This window comes from Muscardinus avellanarius (assembly GCF_963383645.1).
Source record: "Muscardinus avellanarius genome assembly, chromosome: 15".
In the NCBI taxonomy this organism is placed as follows: Eukaryota; Metazoa; Chordata; class Mammalia; order Rodentia; family Gliridae; genus Muscardinus; species Muscardinus avellanarius.
Window position 1 is genome coordinate 50,473,096 of NC_137801.1, and position 23,959 is coordinate 50,497,054.

General features: G+C 42.0%; 2 pseudogenes across 2 annotated transcripts; one reads left to right on the top strand and one right to left on the bottom strand.

Moving 5' to 3' along the window:
• Positions 1-5,481: 5,481 nt before the first annotated feature.
• LOC308273975 (serine racemase-like) lies at positions 5,482-7,579 on the top strand (annotated as a pseudogene). The gene is made up of 5 exons: positions 5,482-5,553; positions 5,684-5,758; positions 6,605-6,770; positions 7,009-7,059; positions 7,364-7,579. The product of its transcript is annotated as a serine racemase-like (transcript).
• Positions 7,580-7,987: 408 nt separating this feature from the next.
• On the bottom strand, positions 7,988-10,565 carry LOC308273875 (pre-rRNA-processing protein TSR1 homolog; annotated as a pseudogene). Its single transcript has 2 exons — positions 9,518-10,565; positions 7,988-9,338 (listed from the first exon to the last, which is right to left on the bottom strand). The product of its transcript is annotated as a pre-rRNA-processing protein TSR1 homolog (transcript).
• Between the last annotated feature and the right edge of the window lie 13,394 nt (positions 10,566-23,959).

Below are 23,959 nucleotides of genomic sequence, written 5' to 3' on the forward strand. Positions count from 1 at the left end.
GTATGTGCCACCATGCCTGAGGTATTTTAATCTTTTTTTCCAGACTGTTCTGAAATCCAATAAGTATTTTACTTCGGCTGAATATCTCAATTTACATGGTAAATGTTAATAGTTAAAGTGAGATACAGTCAGGTGTGGTGGGACATGCCTATGATCGCATTACTTGGGAGGCAGAGACAGGAGGATCAGAGGTTTGAGGACAGCGTCAGCAACATACGAGACTATCAGCAAGCTTGTGAGACACTTTCAAAACAAAACAAAACATTTTAAAAAGAAGGCTGGGGATGTAGCTCTGAGATAGCATGCCCCTGGGTACAATTTCCAGCACCACACACACACACACACACACACACACACACACACACTACAGTTCTACCAAAATAAAGTTGTGTGTAATGAAAAAATAACTTATACTGCTTGTTTTTTAAAGGGGGTCTTTTTTTTTTTTGGTCTTTTTGGACTGGGGAACGAACCCAGGACGGTGCACTTGCCAGGCAAGCGCTTTGCCACTGAGCTACACCCCAGCTCTATACCGCTTGTTTTATAATTTAGTAAAAAGCAAATAAAATTAAAAATCAGTTTGTCAGTCCTGTTAACCACATTTTAAACACTTCTGCTAGGCACATTCCAACTGACTAGTAGCTTCTGTTTTGTGCAGTACAGGATATAGACTGCACTCTGCCTCCAGGCCATGCCTGATTGGAGCAGCAGCAGCAAAGCCTTCTCCCTACAGCTGAATTGGATTCTGCACAAACCACATCCCACACCCCCACCAGGATTTTGGATTTTAATTGAGATACACAGAGAGTGGTACACTCTGGTGCTGGGTCCTGTTAGTGGTGGAATTCCAAAGGGAAGCTTCCTGAGCAACTGTTAGCAGGGTCCCCAGAGTTTCCTTGGCTTCTGCCCTTCATAGTTGTTGGTCAACTCTCTGGATTCTGTGAGATGGACTAATACATACTTTCAACATGTTTTTTCTTTCTTGAGCCAGCTCAACCTGGTTTCTGTTACTTGCAATGACATTAAATAACGAAATAAAGAAAAAAATCTTCGCAGATAAACTTCCTTAAAAGGAGATACATAAAAGAACATAATTATGCGCAAGTATATACATTTATGCAAAACTGCTTTGCCTACCTTAGAAAAAATCATAATTGTCCAGGGTGTTATTGACTCTCAATAGAATAGGGCATACTGTAGATAACTCAAAACAGTGAATTGATACAAAAAGAACATTATTTGATTTTGGAATGTATTTGTGTGAATTGCAGGGTGGGAATGAGGGCAGAGCAAAAACAAGATAAAGCTTCCTAATTGTTTTACAGAGGATTTAATCAGCATGCATTCTCCAAGAATGAAGTTGATCACACAGCAGGTGCTTGATAAAAGCATGTTGATTAACCAGCTGTCCTGAAAGAATGTGATCCACAATCAAACCGTTTGACAGAAGAAAGCCAGGATGGCTTTTAAAATTAGTAACAACGTGGAATTCTACATGCATATAATCTAGAGACAGGGTTGCTGTCTTTGGTTTCCTTCTTAGATGAGAACAAGATAATCATACTTTGTTTTGGAGAGGAATGTGTTTAGTATTTCAGACTATGAATGTAGGTAAAAAAAATTTTCCAGTCATTTGTTCTTGAGATAGGTTTAAAAATTTTTTTAAAAAATGGTACAAATGATACAGAAAAAAGGAGAAGGAAATAAAATTTTAATTTAAAATTTCCATATACTTTTCCAAGCCTCTCACTCACTAAGCCAGTCTTTCTCCCAGTTCTATCACTGGGAAATCTAGAAATCTTAAAGTTAATAAAAACATACTCACCTATGATGATTACCTTGTGCACTGCTAATTAATCCTCCAATGAATAGTTTAAACAAGAGAGACAGACTATCTTGAAAAACCTGTAATAGGGGTCTTTCCAGTGTTATTTATTGATCAGACAATGGAAACCAAGGATCCAGAAAATGACGAGATCACCAGGAACCATCTGTGATCACTGAACTGATGTCATCCCTATGTACTTTCTCACATTTAGCCTATGCTGAGCTCCCTTTAAAAGAAGAGCCAGGAACCTCCAAAGCACATTTCTCATTCTCAATTAGGCCCACATTTTCCTTTGAATGTATATTCCTTCCTTTCCTAAATAAATCTCTGTACCTTTTCTTTCACATATGTCAAGGATCTCTCTGGTCCTGGGTTGAGTCCCTCCCCCCGCCAGAAACTTTTTTAGAGAACTCTCTTCCATGACATGCCCAGTCTTGAATGTATAATCTGGAAGGCCTTTGGACGCAGGTATCAAGTCTGTGTGGTAATGGGGAGGAGTGAAGTAAGGAAGGAATACATAATTATAAGCATTTTCTCCTGATCATGGGGAGTTTTGCATTTTCTTCCTCTTAGCACCAGAACCCAACATTTAAATTTCACAAGGTTGAAAAAGAGAAATAAAAGAGGGTTTCAGAATACCAGGCTTATATGGAGAGGGACAAATCTAATCTAGCTTCTACCACCGGTTAACAGAAAGTATAAAGTAAAGAATGCACTCACGTAAGCAATCAGCCAGATCCAAGATATGGAAAATCCTGCAGAGCAAAGGGTCTGGCGTTTTCAACTAATACTAAATTCTAGAATTATTCTGCAAATTACACAATCACACTGGAGAACAGCACCTGCTCTGGTAGAACATTGTTTATGACTGGCTTCCCTAGGACCAGATGGAGGGGAGAGTTGCATGCAGAAGTTTACTGGAGAGATGACTTGTGGGGAAGTGTGGACGTGGGGAAAGTGGGACGGTACGGAGAAGCTGATCTCAGTGAGGGTTCCTCTTTGGCCTCAGTCATCCTATGGAGAATTCTGGAGTGGGGATGGCCCTTCAGAGTTGTCCCAAATGGAAGCAAAGGGGCCAGGTTATGTACTTGTGCCCTCAGCCAGATATTTGATATGGGCTACCTCCTGTCATGGACTATAACTGTAGGAGAGGCAGCTCCTTGCAACTGAGGGGTGTTCTTAGTGAAGGGCACAGCCGTGAGGCGAGGGCAGCTGATATTACAAGCAGCTAGGAGATGAGAGCATTAAGCATAAAGAAGTATTGATGGAGAATAATGGTATCCACTACAATAATACAGAAGAGACTTAAAACCTGAAATTATGCCAGGAGGGGTGGCATTCACCTGCAGTCCCACTTGGGAGGCTGAGACAGGAGGATAGCAGGTTTTAAGCCAGCCTCAGCAACTTACTGAGATAAATAACTAAAAATAAATAAATACAAGAAAAAATAGGCCCAGGGGTGTAGTTCAGAGGTAGATCTCCCCTCTTTTCAATCCCTAGTAACACACACACACACACACACACACACACCCTGAGGTGATTAGTGACATTTATCAATTATTCAAGCCACAATGCACATAATAATAGACATTAAAAAAATTCTAAAATATCATTGCCACAAAAGGTCTAGCATTGTATATAAATTATCTTCACTTATAGCATATTTTGATGTATGAAAATACTGTGTTATATTAATTCATCAAACATTTAATTATACAACCAGTTTTGGAACTCTGGGCGGGGAGGCTCTCTTTTGTGAGGCTTTCAGGCTGCCATGCTTGTATTCCTGCCTCAGTGGAATGGACTTCGTCTTCTTTTTTGATGACTTCTTGCCAACTCTGGCCTCTGAATTTGGAGTGCTATAATAGGCTTAGTTCTCAGTCCTCCTCCTCCTCCTCCTCCTCCTCCTCCTCCTCCTCCTCCTCCTCCTTCTTCTTCTTCTTCTTCTTCTTCTTCTTCTTCTTCTTTTCTTTTTCTTTTCTTTCTTGCAGGTCTGGCGATGGAACCAAGGGACATTTGATCTGCTAGCTACACCCCCTGCCCTATTTTTTATTCTTTACTCTAAAACAGGGTCTCAGTCAGGAGTGGTGGTGCATGCTTGTAATCCCAGTGCTTAGGAGGCTGAGACAGGAGGATGGCACAGGTTCGAAGCCAGCTTCAGCTACTTAGTGAGGCTCTCAGCAACTTAGTGAGACCCTGTTTCCAAATAAAGTATAAAATAGGTCTGTGAGTGTAGCTGGAGGTAGAAGGCCCCTGGGTTCCATCCTCAGAACCACAAAATAAAATTAAATTAAAAATAACACAAGGTCTTAATAAGTTGCAAAGAGCCTCACTAAGTAGCTGAGGCTGTCTGTCTCAGCCTCCCAAATGCTGGGATTACAAGAGCCACCACCACGCCCAGCTTAGACCTGTGTGTGTGTGTGTGTGTGTGTGTGTGTGTGTGTGTGTGTGTGTGTTACTGGTGATGGAACTACTTAAGGGACTTGTACTTCCGAGCTACACCTCCAGCCCTATTCTTTAGTCTTTTCCATTTTTGAAACAGGGTCTCACTGCAGTGCCAAGGGCCTCACTAAGCAGCTGAGGCTGTCTGTGAACCGTGATCCTCCGGTCTCCACCTCCCAAATGCTGGGGTTACAAACATGTGCCAGCACGCCCAGCAGACTTCTTTTTAAAAAACAAATTGACTTTCATTTTCTAACTGTTCTCATCCAGTCTCATAGCTTTATTTATTTTTTTCGTTTTCATTTTCTTGTGTGTGTGTGTGTGTGTGTGTGTGTGTGTGTGTGTGTTGCCAGGGATTGAACACAGAGGCATTCTACCTCGGAACTAAACCCCCAGACTGGTTTTGTTGTTGTTGTTGGTTTTTATTTTGAAACAGGGTCTCACCTCATTAAGTATCAGAGGGCCTCACTAAGTAGCTGAGGCTGGCCATGAACCCTGATCCTCCTGTTTCAGCCTCCCAACTACTAGGATTACAAACATGCACCACCATACCTGGCTTCATATCTTTAAATATGCATGTCTTCATGATTCACTGATGTTTCTCTTTTTCCTGAACTCCATATATCCAAATGCTTACTCAACACCTCTGTTTGGACATCTATACACATCTCGAACTTAATATGTACTAAACAAACCCATTATTTCCTCCTGCTCTTATTCCCTGCAAAATTGCCTCTCCCCACAATCTTCAAAAAACTGCAAATAACAGCTCTTCTCTCCCAACTGATTAAGCCCAAAACCCTGAACTCATTCTTTTTTTTTTTTTTTTTTTTTCAGTACTGGAAATGGAATCCTGGAGCATTCTGTCTCCCAGCTACTCCAGCCCCATTTCCTATTCTTTATTTTGAAACAGGGTCTCACTAAGTTGCAGAAGGCCTCACTAAGTAGCTGAGGCTGGCCCTGAACCTGTGATCCTCCTGTCTTAGCTTCCCAAGTACTGGTATTATAAGCGTGTGCCACCATGCCTGGCTATACTTATTCTTGAATAAATAAATTTTTAGACGTTATGTCAATTCACTACTAGATGATACTTCATTACACATTTCTAACTTACAAGGACTTTGAATTTTTTTAATGAAAATCAAGTTAGTTTATTCTTCCAGTCCAGAGAAAAGGTTACAGAAGGAATTGCAGGAGAAACATAAGGCATCATGATCCATCCTAACTAGGAGCCAGCAGTGACAGCTGAGCAAAGGATAATTGCCCTGGAAGTGTTGAACCAGGTAAAACAGCCTAGTTATTTCTTCCTTTTTAGTTACTGTTAAAGTGTTTGGCTGTCAACTTAATTATGTGGTATGTATATATAGAACTATTTGTTAACTTGCCTCTTTATGCTTTATATTTTTACTGAAGTTTCCCTTGGTAGATACACTGGTGCTACCTGTAGGGGGAGGAAGAATGGTTGCTGGAATAGAATTTACAGTTAAGGTGAGAAAACAACTTCTGGTGGATTTCTTCCACTAAAATTAATTTAATTTTGGGGAAGGGCGGTACTGGGGATGAAAGCCAGGGGCATTCTACCTCCGAACCACACCACCAGTCCTTTTTTTAATTCTTTATTTCAAAACAGGGCCTCACTAAGTAGCTGGGGCTGGCTGAAAATCCAGGATCCTCCTGAGCCTCCCAAGTACTGGGATTACAAGCATGCGCCACCATGCCCAGCTCCTCCACCTAGATTATATTGCTTCCTCTCATCTTGGAACTTGAGATGGAAAGTCTTTCTCTCCCTCACTACTCTTCTTCATCCATGACAACGTTCCAGCACAAAAGCAGTTATAATGAGTGGTACCTTCACAGTCCTTCCCCTGAATCCATCTTACCAACGAACTATGCACACCAGACTACCCTTCCCAAATTACCAGTAGAACCAGTTGTGACCCAAGCGATTAAAAGGTAGTTAAATGCCAGGCATGGTGACACAGGCTTGTAATCCCAGCATTCAGGAGGCTGAGACAGGAGGATTGTGTTTTGCGGACAGCCTCAGCTCCTTAGTGAGGCTTTTCACAACTCAGTGAGACTTTCAAAATTAAGAACAAAAACTAGGGTTGGGGGTGTAGCTCAGAGGTAGAATGCCCCTGGGTTCCATCCTCAGTACTGAAAAAAAAAAAAAAGGTAGTTAAACATACAACTTATTTATAAAGAGCTTGAAGGTCATATTTTCATTACATTCATCAAAGGAAGACTTTTAGGCAGAAATGCCTTTATTTTTTCTATTTTATTTGAGGCATGCAGGCAATTCTATGATTGTAAGTTTTCTAGTCTTCCTCTTCCCAGGCTTTGAAACCCAATGTGAAGGTATATGCTGCTGAACCCTTGAATGCAGATGACTGCTACCAATCCAACTCAAGGGGAACTGACCCCCAATCTTTATCCTCTAGAGACCATAGCAGATGGTGTCAAAGCCAGCATTGGCTTAAACACGTGGCCTATTATTATTATTGTTATTATTATTTTTATTTTTTGGTGGTACTGGGAGTGGAACCCAGGGGCTTTCTACCTCCGGGCTATACTCCCAGACCTATTTTATACTTTATTTGGAAACAGGGTCTCACTAAGTTGCTGAGAGCCTCACTAAGTAGCTGAGGCTGGCTTCGAACCTGTGCGATCCTCCTGTCTCAGCCTCCCAAGCGCGGGGATTACAAGCGTGCGCCACCACGCCCGGCTACATGTGGCCTATTATAAGAGACCTTGTGGATGATGTCTTCCCTGTCACAAAGGATGAGATTAAAGTAAAGTTCCAACTGGAGAAGAAATAACTAGAAGAGCATTAACAAAAGAACCTTCTGTTACGGCTGATAGCTGACCGACAGGGGCTTAACTAGGTGACTGTGAATTACGACAGACCTCTTGAAGTAGAAGCAGAATTATGATGAGAATTATCTATGTGTATTTCACTGTCAAGCATACACACACAGCAAGAAGAAAATTCAGACTGGACATATACCCTCATTTAGCCTGTGGAATTAAATTTACTAGACTCCTTCCCTTTCTTCTGTTCCACTCACTAATCCTTACTCCCTTCTGCACCAAGAGTATGCAGCCCAGCTGGTGCGGGAGAGGATGACACTACTCACTGAATCTTCAGCTAGTGTTGGAATGCCTGCTGTGCTGTTTCAGGATTTTCAAGCAGTTTCTCCAGAAGTAAAGAACATTTGTATTGTGCTCAGTGGTGGAAATGTAGACTTAACCTCCTTCACTGGGGTGAAGCACGCTGAAAGGCCAGCTTCTTATCAGTCTGTTTCTGCTTAATTTATGCAAAGGAAAAGATGGGATTTAGTGTCCCTAGATCCATGAAACTTGTTTTCCATCTTACTCTCTTGGGGCAAGAGATATAGCTTAGTGGCAGATCATTTGCCTAGGATGTGTAAGGACCTGCATTCAATACATTGGACCCCATATACACACAAAGATAACACTAAAATATCTCCCCTCTTAAAAATTTTAAAATCTTAATGGAAAATAGGTATTTCAGTGGGCTGTTGTTTTTTTTTTTAACTAATTAGTAGTAGAAAAAACTTCCATACCCAACTGAGACACATTTTAAGGCCAAGAAAATTCTTTTGGGAGTAGAAACCACAAACTGCCCAATCACAACCTGCAGGCTCCTACCCCTGGAGTGTTAAGTGGTAGCAGTAAGACAGAATCCCTCTAAATCTGTTACTCCATGTCTGACTCAGGCACTGTGGAAGAAATCTGACTTTTCACCCAAGGTACTGGTTCTGGTACATATGGATCATAAGTCCATTTGGGGAAAACTCGTTTATAGAGGTTCATCAGTACTGTGTCCTGACATTTTAGCTTCCCATCGAAACTGCATTCCATATGGCCAGGGGCACCTAAAGGCTCCTTGATGTGTCCCCTGCAGCCCCACTTTGTTCTCAGTTCCACTAGTTTAAACCATAGCACATCCTCTCTATTGAAGAACATGTAACACACTACTGCCATCTTAGTAAAAATTTTGAAAGGATGTCCACTCAGAACAACTCTCTTGATAACCATTCTGTCTGGATCCACTGACAGCAAATGGCCAGTAGCAATGAGGCTGTGCATTCCATTGCTTTTCTGCTTGAAAAGCAGCACTGATGCAGGAGGAAAAGTGATTGGTGCATATACTGTCACCACCAAGGCGGCATCAATATCAGGAACCTCTGAGATTTGTGTTTATCCGCTGCTGAGAGAGTAAAGGTGAGGCTTGGAAGCACCTGAATCCACAGTGGATGATCAGCTCCTCTTTGGCCTTTATAGGTTTAGTATTACAGGATTCTGGCTCATCACCATGTTCAATACTGACATCTTCTGTACATGAGGTAACAGAGTAAATGTAATCAAGGGTGCCCCTCTCCTCAAGTATTCAACCACAGAAAAAGGGACTTCAGAGACATGAAGTGTGACAAACCAGCCAAACTCAGCTCCTTCAGCCTCTTTTCCCTCAATCTCTTTCAAGATGTTCTTCCTAGCATTGGTAAAGTTCTGAAATTGAAAGAGCCAAGCATAATCTCGAGGAAGGTTTTCCTTAAGATCCCATGGAGGTGTCTGGAAGCTCTTTAGTCCTCTATATTTCTGAAATCAAATTCTAGCGGCCACATCACAAGGGGTATCCATTTCATCTGAAAACATCTCTTCTAATCTTTCTTGTTTTTATGTCTCCAGCATTTTCTCTTCCGCCTCTTCATCAATCTTCTCATCATACATATCATCAAACACAGACTCCCCCCATAGTCAAAGTGTCACATTCTTCCTCTTCACTACTCTCATCCTGAGACTTCTTTTCCATAAAACCCTCATGTTCTAAACCATAGTCATCTCCTTCCCCGTCACTTTCATCACCTTCATCCAAAATCCATTCTGCTTGGTATCTGGATGTTCCTTTGGGAACCTTCTTTACTACCTTGGAAGTTTCCCTCAAGGAGCCATTTGCCTCACTCAGCTCCTCTTCGGTGGCCAGGTTTGCTCCCCTTCATTGGATTTGGGATAACCTCTGTTTGCAAAGACTCCTGTCTGTCAGGATCTGACTTCATTAGGATTTTTTTTTTTTTTGGTGGTACTGGGGTTCCTGGAAGCCCTTCTACCTCCGGGCTACACTCCCAGACCTATTTTATATTTTTGAAACAGGGTCTCTTACGCCAGCGCGGCTGGCTTCGAACCTGTGCGATCCTCCTGTCTCCGCCTCCCAAGCGCGGGGATTACAAGCGTGCGCCACCACGCCCAGCTCCTTCATTAGGATTTTAAGGTCTTCTTCCATATCAGTTGCAGAATCTGTAGCACAAATCTCCATTGCCAAGCCTGGGTCCTTTTGGGATTTAATCACTAGTATGTAAAGGGAAAGGGTCCATGGGTGCATCTATATGTTTCATTTGGAAATCACCATGTCCAAAGATATGAAGCAAGCTATTTACATTTAGAGTCTGCCCACAAAACGTAGCCTGAGATTTTCAAGGTACCCACCAAGCTCTTCTCTTTAGTAGGCACAAAATCAGCAGCATGGGCAAACAGGCCCACCAATCTCGAAAAGCAAGAGGTCGCTGCTTTGGGTTAGCCAACTGCCTAAGCAACATCTCTGCCTCCAGATGAGTGTCTAGCAGAAGGAGTTTGTCATTAGGAAACCGCTTCTCCACTGTTTTACTTAGCTTCTTTCTGGTATCTATTTGTTTCTTTGGTGGAAGGCCAGAGATACCCTGGACGGCTAGTGTATAGGTGGGAAGACCCTGGGCAAAGAAACAGGAAAGGCAGTAATCCCCAGTGCCGTACTAGCCTTCTAGTGGATCAAGGAGAAACAAGATGGTATCAACCACCGTAGCCATGTCTAACACACTGTGCAGATCCCCTGGCCTTGCAGATAGATATAAAAACACCGATGTTCCAAACGGGGGCACATGAAGCTAGGTGTTCCTCCCCACTATTCAAGTGCACTGTTCCCATGTCCTATCCTGAAGAAGATGAAAGGCCTCAGACAGGAAAGTCCTGTTGTGCAAAGCCACCACCAGCACTTGCTGAGGAGGTCCATCCTTGCTGCCCAGCTGTCTCCTCTCTGCTAGAACCACCTCCTTCTGCTTTCAGAGCTGACAAGCATGATGTCTCTGGTCTTCCCTGCTGAGCTCTTTTCTCACCTTCTTGCACAGGACTTTCAGCTCCACGCGGCCTTTTCTGCCCTGCTGTGAGGATCCTTGGCCCCAGTGCCATCTGCTTTATGGGCTTTATTTTGCTGCTTGGGCAGGCCGGACCGGTGAGCAGCCATGTCTCAGCTCACGTGCACCAAGTCAGCTCAAATTTTCTTTTTTTTATATAAACACCATGCTTAACAAAATTAATGTAATTCTTTAATATGATCCAATGCCTGGCCTGTATTCAAATACACCTAATTATTCCAAAGATGTCATTTTACAGTTATTTTGTTCAAATTAAGACTGAAATAGGAAGAAGGTTAATAAGTAACTATAAAATATATCAGGTGGTAATCAATGCTGCAGAGTGTGCAAGGGGCTACACAGTGCAAAGTTGAAGAGAACAATTGGTAGGCTATTTAACCCATAATGCCCATGAAAGCTCTTTCTGAAATCATTCTGCCTCCAGGCTACACTCCTATTTTTAATATTTTTATTTGGAAACAGGGTCTCTTAAGCCAGCGGGGCTGGCTTTGAACCTGCGCGATCCTCCTGTCTCCGCCTCCCAAGTGCGGGGATTACAAGCGTGCGCCACCATGTCCAGCCATGGAAGCTCTTTCTAATAAGGTGCCTCTGAGCAGAGATTGGGATAAAATGCTTGATCATGAAGAACATGATCAACTGTCAAATGCTGCAAATGGATGACACGTGAGGTGAGGACAGAATTGATCTTTGGATATGACAACATGGAGGTTACTAGGCACCTTGACTAAAGCTGATTTTGTGGATGGTGGATGATGAATTCCTGATTGCAATGGGTTCAGGAGAGAGCAGGATAAAATGAAGTGGAAACAAATACAGACAACTCTGTAGAGAAGTCTTGCTATACAGGAGAGCTGAAAAGAGGTGTGATATTTGTGTTCCGAATGGGAAATATAATATTTGGTAGCAATGGAAAGAAAATACCCAAATACCCTAGACTGGGTCCTTTATAAAAGGAAAGGGAGCCAGGAGTGTTGGCACACTCTTGTAATCCCAGCATTCGGGAGGTTGAGACAGGAGGATCGTGGTTCGCAGACAGCCTCAGCTACTACTTAGTGAGCTCCTTTTCAACTCAGTGAGAGCCTGTTTCAAAATAAAGAGTAAAAAATAGGCCTGGGGGTGTAGTTCAGAGGTAGAATGCCCCTGGGATCCATCCCCAGTACCGGGGGGGGGGGGGGGGGGGGGTTGGAAAGGGGTTTGTTTCGCTTTCAGTTTTGATGGCTGAAAGTCTAAAATTAGATGGCCTTATCTGGACAGCTCCTGTAAGGGCCTTCTGGCTACATCTCAGCACGGTGAAGCACCTGTGGATGAGCACATGTGTGAGAGGAAACAAAAGGGCAGACTGAGAAAGCCAAACTCACTTGATTACAACCTGGTCTTGAGGTAATCAATGTAGTTCCATAAGGCCTAACCCACTCTCACAAGACAGGCATTATTCCCTGCAGTGGGAGGTGCTCCCAATGACCCAATCATCTTACACTGCCTCCTCCTCCTCTTCCTCTTCCTCTTCCTCCTCCTCCTCCTCCTCCTCCTCCTCCTGTGGTACTAGGAATTGAACTCCAGGGCATTCTACCTGTGAGCTACACCACCAGCCCTAGTTATTTTTTTTTAAGGGTCAAGCCAGGCATGGTGGTGCACACTTGTAAACCCAGCATTAGGGAGGCTGAGACCAGAGGATCGCAGTTTGCAGACAGCCTCACTACATAGTGAGGGCCTCAGCAATTTAGTGAGACTCTGCTTCAAAATAATAAATAAAAAATAGGGCAAGGGGTGTAGCTCAGAGGCCAAATGCCCCTGGGTTCCATCCCCAGACCTGAAAGAAAAAAAAAAAAAAAAGGTCTCACCAGCCAGGCATGGTGGCGCACACTTGTAATCCCAGTACTTGGGAGGCTGAGACAGGAGGATTGTAGGTTCTCAGCCAGCCTCAGCTACTTAGTAAGCCCTCTGCAACTTAGTGAGACCCTGTTTCAAAATAAAGAATAAAAAAAATAGGGCTGGGGGTGTAGCTCTGAGGTAGAATGCCCCTGGATTCAATCCTCAGTACTGCAAAAATGAATAAATAAATAAATAAATAAATAAAATAAATGGTCTCACTAAATAGTTGAGGGTCTTGTGAAGTTGTTAAGGCTAACCTTGAGCCTGTGAGCCTCCCGTCTCAGCCTCCCAAATCCTGGGATTACAAGCATGCCCCACCAGGCCTAGTTCAGGTTCTACTTACAGGTTCTACCAGCTGGGCATGGCAGCAGCACACACTTGTAACCCCAGTCATTGGGAAGCTGAAACCAGAGGATAGCAGGCTCCCAGCCATCCTCTGCAACTTAGTGAGACCCTATTTAAAAATAAAGAATAAAAAATAGGGCTGGGGGTGTAGTTCAGGGATAGAATGACCTGGGGTTACATCCCCGGTACTACACACACATGCAAAAAAGTGCTGCCACCTCTTAATAAAGTTACATTGGTGACCAATGTGAACTTTTAGGGAGCAAACCATATCCAAACCATAGGAGTGATGAAGAAGAGAGAGAGAGAACAATTGCTGGAGAAGGGGCCTTGTATAAGTGAAAATGTATGAATCCAGCGTAAAATAGACATACATATATATTTGTATGTAATGGGGACTGAACCTAGGGACATTCTGCCTCTGAGCTACAGCCTCAAACCTATTTTATTTTATTTGGAAACAGGATCTCACTAAGTTTCTAAGAGTCTTGCTAAGTTGCTGAGGTTGTCCTCAATTGTGAATCTCTTTTCTCAGCCCCACAAGACCTGTGATTATAGGTGCACACCACCACACCCCACTTCCAGTATCTTTTTGCCTGGTTGTTTCTCTCTAGCCACATTTAACTGCTGATTATGACACTGGGGAGAGCTGAATTTAACTGGGCCTGGTGTGTGGCATTATAGTACAGTGAAGGGAAAGAGAAGTAGGCGAGTGATGAGAGTAATTATAATACTAGGCCATAAAAGATAAGATGGAGAAGTAGAGAGAGGGGAGGTGAGAGGGAGTGATGAGTAGTAGAAATATGATAGTGGCCTGTAAGTCAGAAGAGATGAATGTGGGAGAGCAAGTAACATGAAAAAAAATAGAAGGTGGTACTAAACTTACAGTAAGAATATGCAGTCTAAAAATAATGGAATTGGCCAGCCGTGGTGGCGCACGCTTGTAATCCCCGCGCTTGGGAGGCAGAGACAGGAGGATCGCGCAGGTTCGAAGCCAGCTGCGCGCGCTGGCTTAGGAGACCCTGTTTCCAAATAAAAATGTAAAAATAGGTCTGGGAGTGTAGCTCAGAGGCAGAAGGGCTTCCAGAAACCCCAGTACCACCAAATAAATAAAAAATAAAAATAATGGAATTGGAAAAATATGCAGTCTTATGCACTAACTGTGGGAATGTAAATGGACAATAACATGGAAATATATATACCAAAATATCTATTTACCTAACATGGATTATATATATATATATATATATATATATATTAAAATTGTTTATCTATTTGTCAAATGACTTTGACATAGCAATTTTTTCCCCTGGAATTTACTTAACAGTTACAGTTGTATATTTGCATAGATTGCAGGGTGTTTTTCAGCTTGTTTTAAACAGCAGAAACGTGGAAACAACCTAAATGTCAATCAGTAGGCAACTTCATAAGTAAATTATGATACAAGTCTACACTAGCATACTATGCCACCATTGCAAAAGTATGATTTAGAAAATCACCATTTAAAAAACCCAATGCAAGTTGGGCGTCATGGTGGTGGTGCATGCTTGAAATCCCAGTATTTGGGAGGCTGAGACAGGAGAATCACAGGTTCGCAGCCAGCCTCTGCTACTTATTGAGGCTCTACACAACTTAGTGAGACCCTGTTTCAAAACAAAAGAATAGCCGGGCGTAGTGGCGCACGCTTGTAATCTCCCCGCTTGGGAGGCGGAGACAGGAGGATCGCGCAGGTTCGAAGCCAGCCGCGCTGGCCTAAGAGACCCTGTTTCCAAATATAAAAGTATAAAATAGGTCTGGGAGTGTAGCCCTAAGGTAGAAGGGCTTCCAGGAACCCCAGCACCACCAAAAACAAACAAACAAACAAACAAACAAAAAACCCACAAACAAAAGAATAAAATATAGGGCTGGAGGTATAGCTCGAAGGAAGAATGCTCCTGGGTTTCACCTCCAGTACCATAAAAAATATATGTAAAATAAAAAAAAATTAAAAAGTTATGCTTGTAAATAACACTGTGGGATCTTTTTCTTTTATTCAACTAAAATTTGTTGAATAGGAATATTTAAAACTAATAGGCAGCTTGGTGCATCTTTAACAAGTCTTTATTACAAAATCAGTAGGAAATAAAAATAGAAGAAAGGAAAAAGCAGCGTGCTGACATGCAAGCTGGAGAGCCTGAAAATGGAACTCTCCTCCTTTTGGGATCCTAGCTTTTTATTAGCGTTACCAAGGCAATGGGCTAGTAACTTATCTCTTAGGCAGGTGGTGCCTCTTTGTCTCTGGACAGTGCACTTACTAAGTGCAGGGGTCAATAATCTACCTGGCCTTTGCCTCTATTGTATTGGGCAGCATTGACTGCTCATCAACCATGGGTGCTTTGGAGCAGTACAAGAAATTTAACTTTCCTATACCCAGGCCAGGTCACAAAGGAGAGGAGGTAAACAGAGGCACTGATCGCCTCTATATATATCCCAAATGCTGGGATATATTCCACATTGTCAACGATGGAACAAGCTGATTTATTATGGGTCTTTTGAGGTGATGTAAAAAGAGTATACACTTCTATGATACTCTTGTAAAAATGTGTAATTTGGCTGGGCGTGGTGGTGCACACTTGTAATCCCAGCATTTGGGATGCTGAGACTGGAGGATCGCTGTTTGCGGACAGCCTCAGCTACTTAGTGAGGACCTGTTTCAAAAATAAAGAATAAAAAATAGGGCAGGGGTGTAGCTCAGAGGTCGAATGTCCCTGGGCTCCATCCCCAGACCTTCAAAAAATAAAAGTGTAATTTGAATCTAATCATGATTAAACAGATGAATCCAGAATGTGGATATTCTCTCTCCCTCTCCCTCTCCCTCTCCCTCTCCCTCTCCCTCTCCCTCTCCCTCTCCCTCTCCCTCTCCCTCTCCCTCTCCCTCTCCCTCCCTCTCCCTCTCCCTCTCCCTCTCCCTCTCCCTCTCCCTCTCCCTCTCCCTCTCCCTCTCCCTCTCCCTCTCTCTCTCCTGAAGATTAAACCCAGGGAAATTCTACCTACAAGATATATCCCCAGCACTTTTTATTTTTTAAATTTTGGAACGGTTCCTCAAAATGTCAGTGTCGAAAGTTGGGCATGGTGGCACATGCCTGTACTCTGAGTACTTGGGATACAGAGAGGAGGATTTCAGTTTCAAGCCCACCCTCAGCAACTTATTTAGCAATGCCCTCAGCCTAAATTGCTGAGACCCATTTTCAAAATAAAAGAGGCTGAGAGTGTAGCTCAGAGATAAAACATCCCTAAATTCAATTTTGAGTACCACACACATACATACATGCACCAAGAGTCAATGCCAAGCTGGTCATGGTGGTCCACATTTGTAATTTCAGTATTTGGGAGGCTGAGACAGGCGGACTTCAGGTTTGAAGCCAGCTTCAGCAACTTAGTGAGGCTCTCAGCAACTTAGCAAGAATCTGTTTCAAATTAAAACAAAACAACCACAAGAAAAAAGGGTTGAGGGTATAGATTAGAGGTAGAATGCCCCTGGGTTCAATCTCCAATACCAACAGAACAAAATACCAACAAAACCAAACCAATTTCCAATACCAACAAAACAAAACTCCAACCTGGACCCCAAGGTCTTTTTACTTTTTGTTTTGAAATATGGTCTTGCTAGGTTGCTGAGAGTTTTGCTACATTGCTGAGACTATCCTTGAACTTTTGTGATCATCCTATCTCAGCCTGGCAAATGCTTGGATTACAGGTGTGCACCACTATGCCTAGTTCAATCTCTATTTGTGTGTGTGTGTGTGTGTGTGTGTGTGTGTGTGTGTGTGTGTGTGTGTTTAATGTTCTACCACTGCGCTACATCCCCAACCCTTTTTATTTTGAATTTTGATACAGGATCTTGCAAAGTTGCCTAGGATAACCTCAAATTTATGAACCTCCTTCCTCAGCCTCCCAAGTACTGGGGATGAGAGGAATGCACCACTGTTCCCAATTTATAGTCTCTATTAAGGTCACCCGGCTGTGCAATAGAACACCAGAACATCTACAACTTAGTACAACTACAATTTTTCCCCCATTCCTCTCTCCTTTCTATTCTCCCTACCATCTGGTAGGCACCATTTTTTTTTTTTTTTTTTTGTGGGTCTGGGGATGGAACCCAGCGGCATTTGACCTCTGAGCTACACCTCCTGTGCAATTTTTTATTCTTTATTTTGAAACAGGGTCTCACTGAGTTGCAGAGGGCCTCACTAAGTAGCTGAGGCTGTCTGTGAACTGCAGTCCTCCTGTCTCAGCCTTCCAAATGCTGGGATTACAAACGTGCGCCACCACGTCCGGCTGGTAGCCACCATTCTACACTCAATTTCTATGAGATTAACTAGTGTGTGTGTGTGTGTGTGTGTGTGTGTGTGTGTGTGTGTGTGGTATTGGGAATTGAATCCAGAGGCATTTTTCCTTCGAGGTACACCCCAGCCTGATTTTATTTCTTATTTTGAAACAGGGTCTCCCTAGGTTGATGAAAGCCTCACTACTTGCTGAGGCTGTCCTCAAACCTGTGATCCTTCTGTCTCAGCCTCCAAAGTACTGGGATTACAGGTGTGTGCCACCATGCCGGGCTGAGATTAACTTTTTAATATTCTATGTATGAGTGAGATAATATTTTATTCTTTTTTATGGCTGAATAGCATTCCATTGTGTACATGTACCATTTTTCCTTTATCCATTCATCAGTTGTTGTTAATTTGTTTTCATTTCTTAGCTATTGTGAATACTGCTGCAAAAATATGGGAATATAGCAGATGCCTCGTGTGTGTGTGTGTGTGTGTGTGTGTGTGTGTGTGTGTGTGTGGTTCTGGGTATGGAACCCAAGGTCATTCTACCTCTGAGCTCCACCCCTAGTCCAATTTTATGATTTTATTTTGAAACAGGATCTCACTAAGTTGCAGAGGGCCTAAGTGGCTGAGGCTGGCCTCAAACCTCTGATCCTTCTGTCTTAGCCTCCCAAGTGCTGGGATTACAAGGGTGAGCCACCATACCTGTGCCACTATGCCCAGCCAGATGACTCTTTGATATGCTGATTTCATTTCTTTTTTTTTCTTTTTCTTTTTTGTTGTACTGGGGATTGAACCCAGGTGCATCCTACCTCCGAAGTACACCCCCAGCCCTATTTTTTATTTGTTATTTTGAAACAAGGTCTCACTGAGTTGCAAAGGGCCTCATTAAGTAGCTAAGGCTGTCTGTGAACTGCGATCCTCCTGTCTCAGCCTCCCAAATGCTGGGATTACAAGAGTGCACCACCACGCCCAGCTGATTTCATTCCTGTTTGATGTATATATTCCCAGGAGTGAGATTGCTAGACGATTTGGTAGTTGTATTTTAATTTTTTTGAGAACTTTCCAGTCTGTTTTCCATAATAGCTGTATTAGTAGTCATTCCTACCGGTAGCACTTTGTTTTGAAACAGGGTCTCACTGAGTTGCAAAGGGCCTCACTAAGTAACTGAGGTTGTCTGCAAACCGCGATCCTCCTGTCTCAGCCTCCCTAGTACTGGGATTTCAAGTGTGGGCCACCAAGCACAGCTTGTTGCCCACTTTAAAATCAGGTTATTTGTTTATTTTCAATTGAGTTTTTGGAGTTTCTTTTGGAGATTCTGGATATTAATCAATTATCAGTTGCACAGTTTGAAAATATTTTCTCCCATTTTGTAGGTTGTCTCTTCATCTTGTTTGTTTTCCTTTGCTATGCAGAAGCTTTTTAGGTTGATGTAATCAGATTTCTCTGTTTGCTTTTGTTTGCTTTGCTTTTGGGGTTTTGCAAAACAACAACAATAGCTGGGTGTGTTGGTGCACACTTGTAATCCCCATTCTTGGGAGGCTGAGACAGGAGGATCACACAGGTTCAAAGCCAGCCTCAGCTACTTAGTGATGCTCTCAACAACTTATTGAGACCCTGTTTCCAAATAAAATATAAAATAGGTCTGGAAGTGTAGCATGGAGGTAGAAGACCCCTGGGTTCCACCCCTAGTACCACCAAAAAATAACAAACAAACAAACAAACAACAACACTTGCCATTCCAGTGCCTCAAAGTGTTTCTTCTTTTTTTTCCTAGTAGTTTCATAGTTTGAGGTCTTACATTTAAGTCTTTAACCCGAAAACTCAGTAATCTTAAATCTGAAGAATCTTTTACAGGACTTGTACAATTCAATGGAAAGGAAAATGAAATTCTAGTCAAAAAATTCTTTTTCTGTCAACTACATTTACATAATTGTAATGTCAGTGATTTTTAGTGAATTTTAGTTTTTAGCATTAGCCCATGAGCAAAACAGGGAAAGCTTAAATGTAGTTACTAGAGAAAATGTAAAATACAATCTTTATAATGTGAAAGAAAAGGAATAAGCACAGAAAGTAGGAGAAAGAGGAAGGAGAAGGCTGGGAAGAAGAATGGGACTAGCCTCATCTAATGCAATGGTTTTTTAGTAAATAATTGAGATATAGTAGTTAAGGCCTATTGTTTAGAATTAGATAAGTGACCATCAGAGCCTTGAAAGAGTAACAGTTAAAAGTGGTTTCCTCTGGAAAGTAAAATTAGGCACGAGAAGGGGTGGAACAGTAGACTATGTGTTTTTATTATAAGCTCAACTACTATATTTTTCTATATGCAGTTATTGTGATAACATATTTTAAAATAAGGACATTTAATAAAGGTAAAGGGAAATGGCTTAGTTCATAATGGCTGTATAAGCACAATAACAACCTGGTGTTTCAATTATATCAGTTTCCACAGAGGTTCCAGGTAGGATTGGTTATTAGAGGGCCTATCAGCATGAACAACAAAGAAGCCTCATGTAGAGAGAGACAGCGATAGAGGGAGAGGATAGGAAGAGAGAGAGGAAGAGAGAGAGAGAGAGAGAGAGAGAGAGAGAGAGAGAGAGATACCTAAATACAAGGTTTGGCTATCAGAGGTCATTTAAAATATGGTACAATTTTATTAATCATATTATTTGCTATCTAACCATATCCCAGCAACTAGGAACTTGAGCCAAAGCTCTTGGGAGAGATGACTGCTAATTTAGAAAAGAGTGAATAAAAGCCCTGGAGGTTATGAAGGTGTGAGATGCACAAAGCAACACTGCTTCTAGACATCTGGAAGTGACAGAGGAACATTACCATCCTCTGGGAAGACTAAGAACCAAGCCAGACACAGAGCCAGAAGGATTGTCCTGGCCACCAGGGCCCTCCTTACAGAAGCACATGCAGCACGTGCAGCTCCCAGTGAATTGTGAGGGACAAATGGGATTTCGCATTTCTGTGGGTACAGACTAAACTAGGAAAATATTGTGTTTTTTTTTTTTTTTTTTTTTTTTGTGGTGCTGGCTGGAGAATCAAAGCCAGCATATGAATGCTAGGCAAGCACTGTGCTACTGAGCTCTTCCCCCAGCCCTATTTTCTTGATATTATTATAATCCATAGTAGTAGCCTAGTGTGGCCTATAAAAACATGATAAGCATAGCTGATTTTATAGCAAAAAGCATTAAGTGAGATAAACTGCATTATGCCATGATTAAAGATACATTTAAAAATGAAAACATAAATGCTATAATGCTAAGTCTCAAATATAATCCAACACTAAATAGAGTTTTGAATTGACTGATGCAATGATAAACCTTTCTGATTATAGCACTATGGAATAACATGGGGTAGATTACTGTTTCCTATTATTTGCTGCTCTCCCCATGAAACCATTCCCATTAAGTTTAGCTTATGACTTGCTTTACTCTGTGAAACATGTGCAGAAGTAATGTATGCCCTACATCTGAACAGAGGCTTTAAGAGATCCTGTGCCCTGGGTTCAATTCCCAATACTGAAAAAAAAAAAAAAAGGAAAGCCCAACAAATAGAGAGAGAAAGAGGAAAAAAAAAATGCTGGGCATGGTGGCCCAGGCTTGTAATCTCAGTACACCGGAGGCCGAGAGAGGATCACAGCCTCCCGAGCCAGTCTTGGCAACTTAACGAGGCTCTCAGTAACCTAGTGAGACCCTGTTTCCAAAGAAGAAATAAAATCAGGCTGGTGTATAGCTTGGAGGTAGAATACCTCTGGGTTCAATTGTAAGTACTAAAAAAAAAAAAAAAAAAAGAAGAGAGCTGGGTGTGGTGGCACACGCTTGTAATCTCCGCGCTTGGGAATCGAGACAGGATGATCGAGCAGGTTCAAAGCCAGCCACGCTGGCTCAAGAGACCCTGTTAAAAAAATATATATATATATATATATATATATATATATATATATATATATGTCTGGGAGATAGGTCTGGGAGTGTAGCCCTAAGGTAGAAGGGCTTCCAGGAACCCCAGTACCACCAAAAAAATGAGAGAGAGAAAAAGAAGAAAAAAGAAAGAAAGAAAGAAAGAAAGAAGAGAGACACCCTATGGTTCAAACATGAGGCTCTCATATCCTACAAAAAGGCTGCTCCTTTAGTGCAGCAGACTTGCTCAGTCGGGAATAATAAATCCAGCACTGAATATGGCCACTGAGTCCGCTCGAGAACGATTTTCTCAGAAAGATGTGCAAAGGCTTCGGTTGCAGTTCTGCAGCCACTTATCTGCAGCGATTCTTTCCCTTTTATGAAATAAACTCCTTTAAGTTCCTATTCACGGTGCTAAAAGTAGAGATTCCTCTCCGGGAAAGAATCTGACATGGACCAATGCCTCTAGTGCAATTGACACTTTATTACAAGAACTCAGGAAAATTTATATCCTTCACCAGTGAGATTAATAGTAAAAAAAAAAAAAAAAAAAAGAAGAGAAGTGCAATCATCACAAAACAATAGTGAAGGACATGTAAACAAAGTAAGAAGATTAGCTCCGGATTTTGTGACCAGATCCAGCCCCCTGACCTTGCAGACAGGTGGCTCCAAAAGGCAAATTCCAGAAGGCACAGGCATGCCCAGGGCTTGGAGAATATGGCCTCTCATGCAGTCTCCTTTAACTTTTTTTGGAACTTTCTGTTTCTAGGGCTTAGTCCATATGGCAGGCATGGGGAGATATGGCGATCCAAGGGGATGTGATGGAGGTCTCCCAGGTTTCGTCTGCATTGCCATCCAAAGTCTGAAAGCTTAAACAAGCTCACAACACAGTTTAGCAGATTAACACCAAAAAGTAACATGAAGTTTTTAGATTTAGTTATCAGATGTACTTCTCTAGCTGCTGAACACTTTTCCTCAAACGATAGGCTTATTAGAAGCCTATTTCTCTTTTAATAATCCATTTTCCAATCACAAACCCTTTGCAACTTCCTTTTCTTTTCTGATTACCCTGATTCTCTCTTTCCCATTTGGGACAATCTTAGGATAAGCTCTTCTTCATACAAAATGCTTTCTTATTCTCACCATTCTTTCACACTTACACATTTATTATATCTGTCCTTTGTTCTGACATATTCATTTCTTAACCACGTGGTGCCTGCCTCCCTGTCTCGGGCAGTGCACATACTGGGTGTAAAGTTCAAGAATCTTCCTAGCCTTTGGCTCTATTGTATTGGGCAGTATTAGCTTCTCATTAACTAGGCTGCTTTGATGTCACCACCACGCCTGGTGAGACATAATCTAAAATGCATGAACTACTAAGAAAGGGAAATCTCCAGGACTTCTAAATGAAAGGGTTACTGAAAAAAATATATGTTCTTTTCTTGAAATGATGCTGTAGTGATAAGTAGCAACAAGAAATATAAGAAATGCAATAAATGAACCTTAAAAATGTAGAAAAGAAAATGGGTAATTTCTTGGGGGCAAGCAAGAAGAAAGGAAATGTTAAAAATTAAAATTGTTAATTAAATATATTAACAAATTGAGCAATAGTAAAGCAGACTACAAAATACATATGCAAATGACTGTATTTGTTTGTCTAAATATTGTTTCTAGAGTGCACTCTCTCATTACTGTGGTCCTTTTCTCTTGCCTTTGGGCTTAATTTCCCAACTGTCATGGGCTGATGTTCACTTTGAAAAAACAAATACATTTTGGCCCATTAATAAATCACATTTAACAACAACAAGGTTATGTTACATACAGAAATTATCTATGAACAAATATTTATGTTTCCATAAAAATAAAACAAAATAGAGCTGGGCATGGTGGTGCATGCTTGTAACCCCAGCATTTGGGAGGCTGAGACAGGAGGATCATGGTTTGAGGACAGCCACAGCTACTCAGGCCCTTTGCAAGTCAGTGAGACGCTGTTTCAAAATAAAAGATAAAAAAAAATAGGGCTGGGAGTGTAGCTTGGAGGTAGAATGTCCTTGGGTTCAATCCCCAATACTGCAATAAATAAATAAGTAAATAAATAAATAAATAATGAAAAAATAGGGCTGGGGTGTAGCTTGGAGGTAGACTCCCCTTGGGTTGCATCCCCAGTACCACAAAAATTAAAGTTTACAACTTGTATAGCTTGTTCATGGTCCAGTCAGAACTAGAGGCAGCTGCAATATTGGCAAACTGCCATGTTAGGTGTTATCCTTTTGGACTGAACTGAGGGTCTCAAAGGAAAGGCCAATATGACCCAGGCAGCAGATAGGTTGGAGCAGTGGCTTTATGGGTGTATTTTTCTTTTGTTGCTATGGTAACAAATTAGGAAAAATTTAGTTGCTCAAAATAACACAAAATTATTATTTTATGGTTCTGTAAGTCAGAAATCAGACACAGGTCTAATTGAGTTCACATAAAAGTTTCAACACAGCCATAATCCTTTCTGGAGGCTCTAGGGAAGAATCTGTTTACTTGCCATGTTCAGCTTCTAGAGGCTGCCCACATTCCTTGACTCATGACTCCTAGTCTCCATCTTCAAAGCCAGCAGTCTCGGCCAGGCATGGTGGTGCACGCTTGTAATCCCTGTGCTTGGGAGGCGGAGACAGGAGGAGCACACAGGTTCAAAGCCAGGTGTGCTGGCTTAAGAGACCCTGTTTCCAAATTTTAAAAAAGTATAAAAATAGGTCTGGGAGCATAGCCCGGAGGTAGAGGGCTTCCAGGACCCCCAGTACCACACACACACACACACACACACACACACACACACACACACACACACACACAAGCCAGCAGTCTCTTCAAGTCTCTGCTTTGTAAGGTACGTGTGAGCAGTTTGAGAGGAATAGGGAATAGACTTCTTAGGAGGTCATTATTTTGCCTGCCATCCTGTTTGAAAATGTTTGTTTGTTTTCTGAATCAGCACAACTGCACGTGTGCTTGTTGCCTGAATGGAACTGAGGACAAGTTGTCTGAGCAATGACCCCTTTG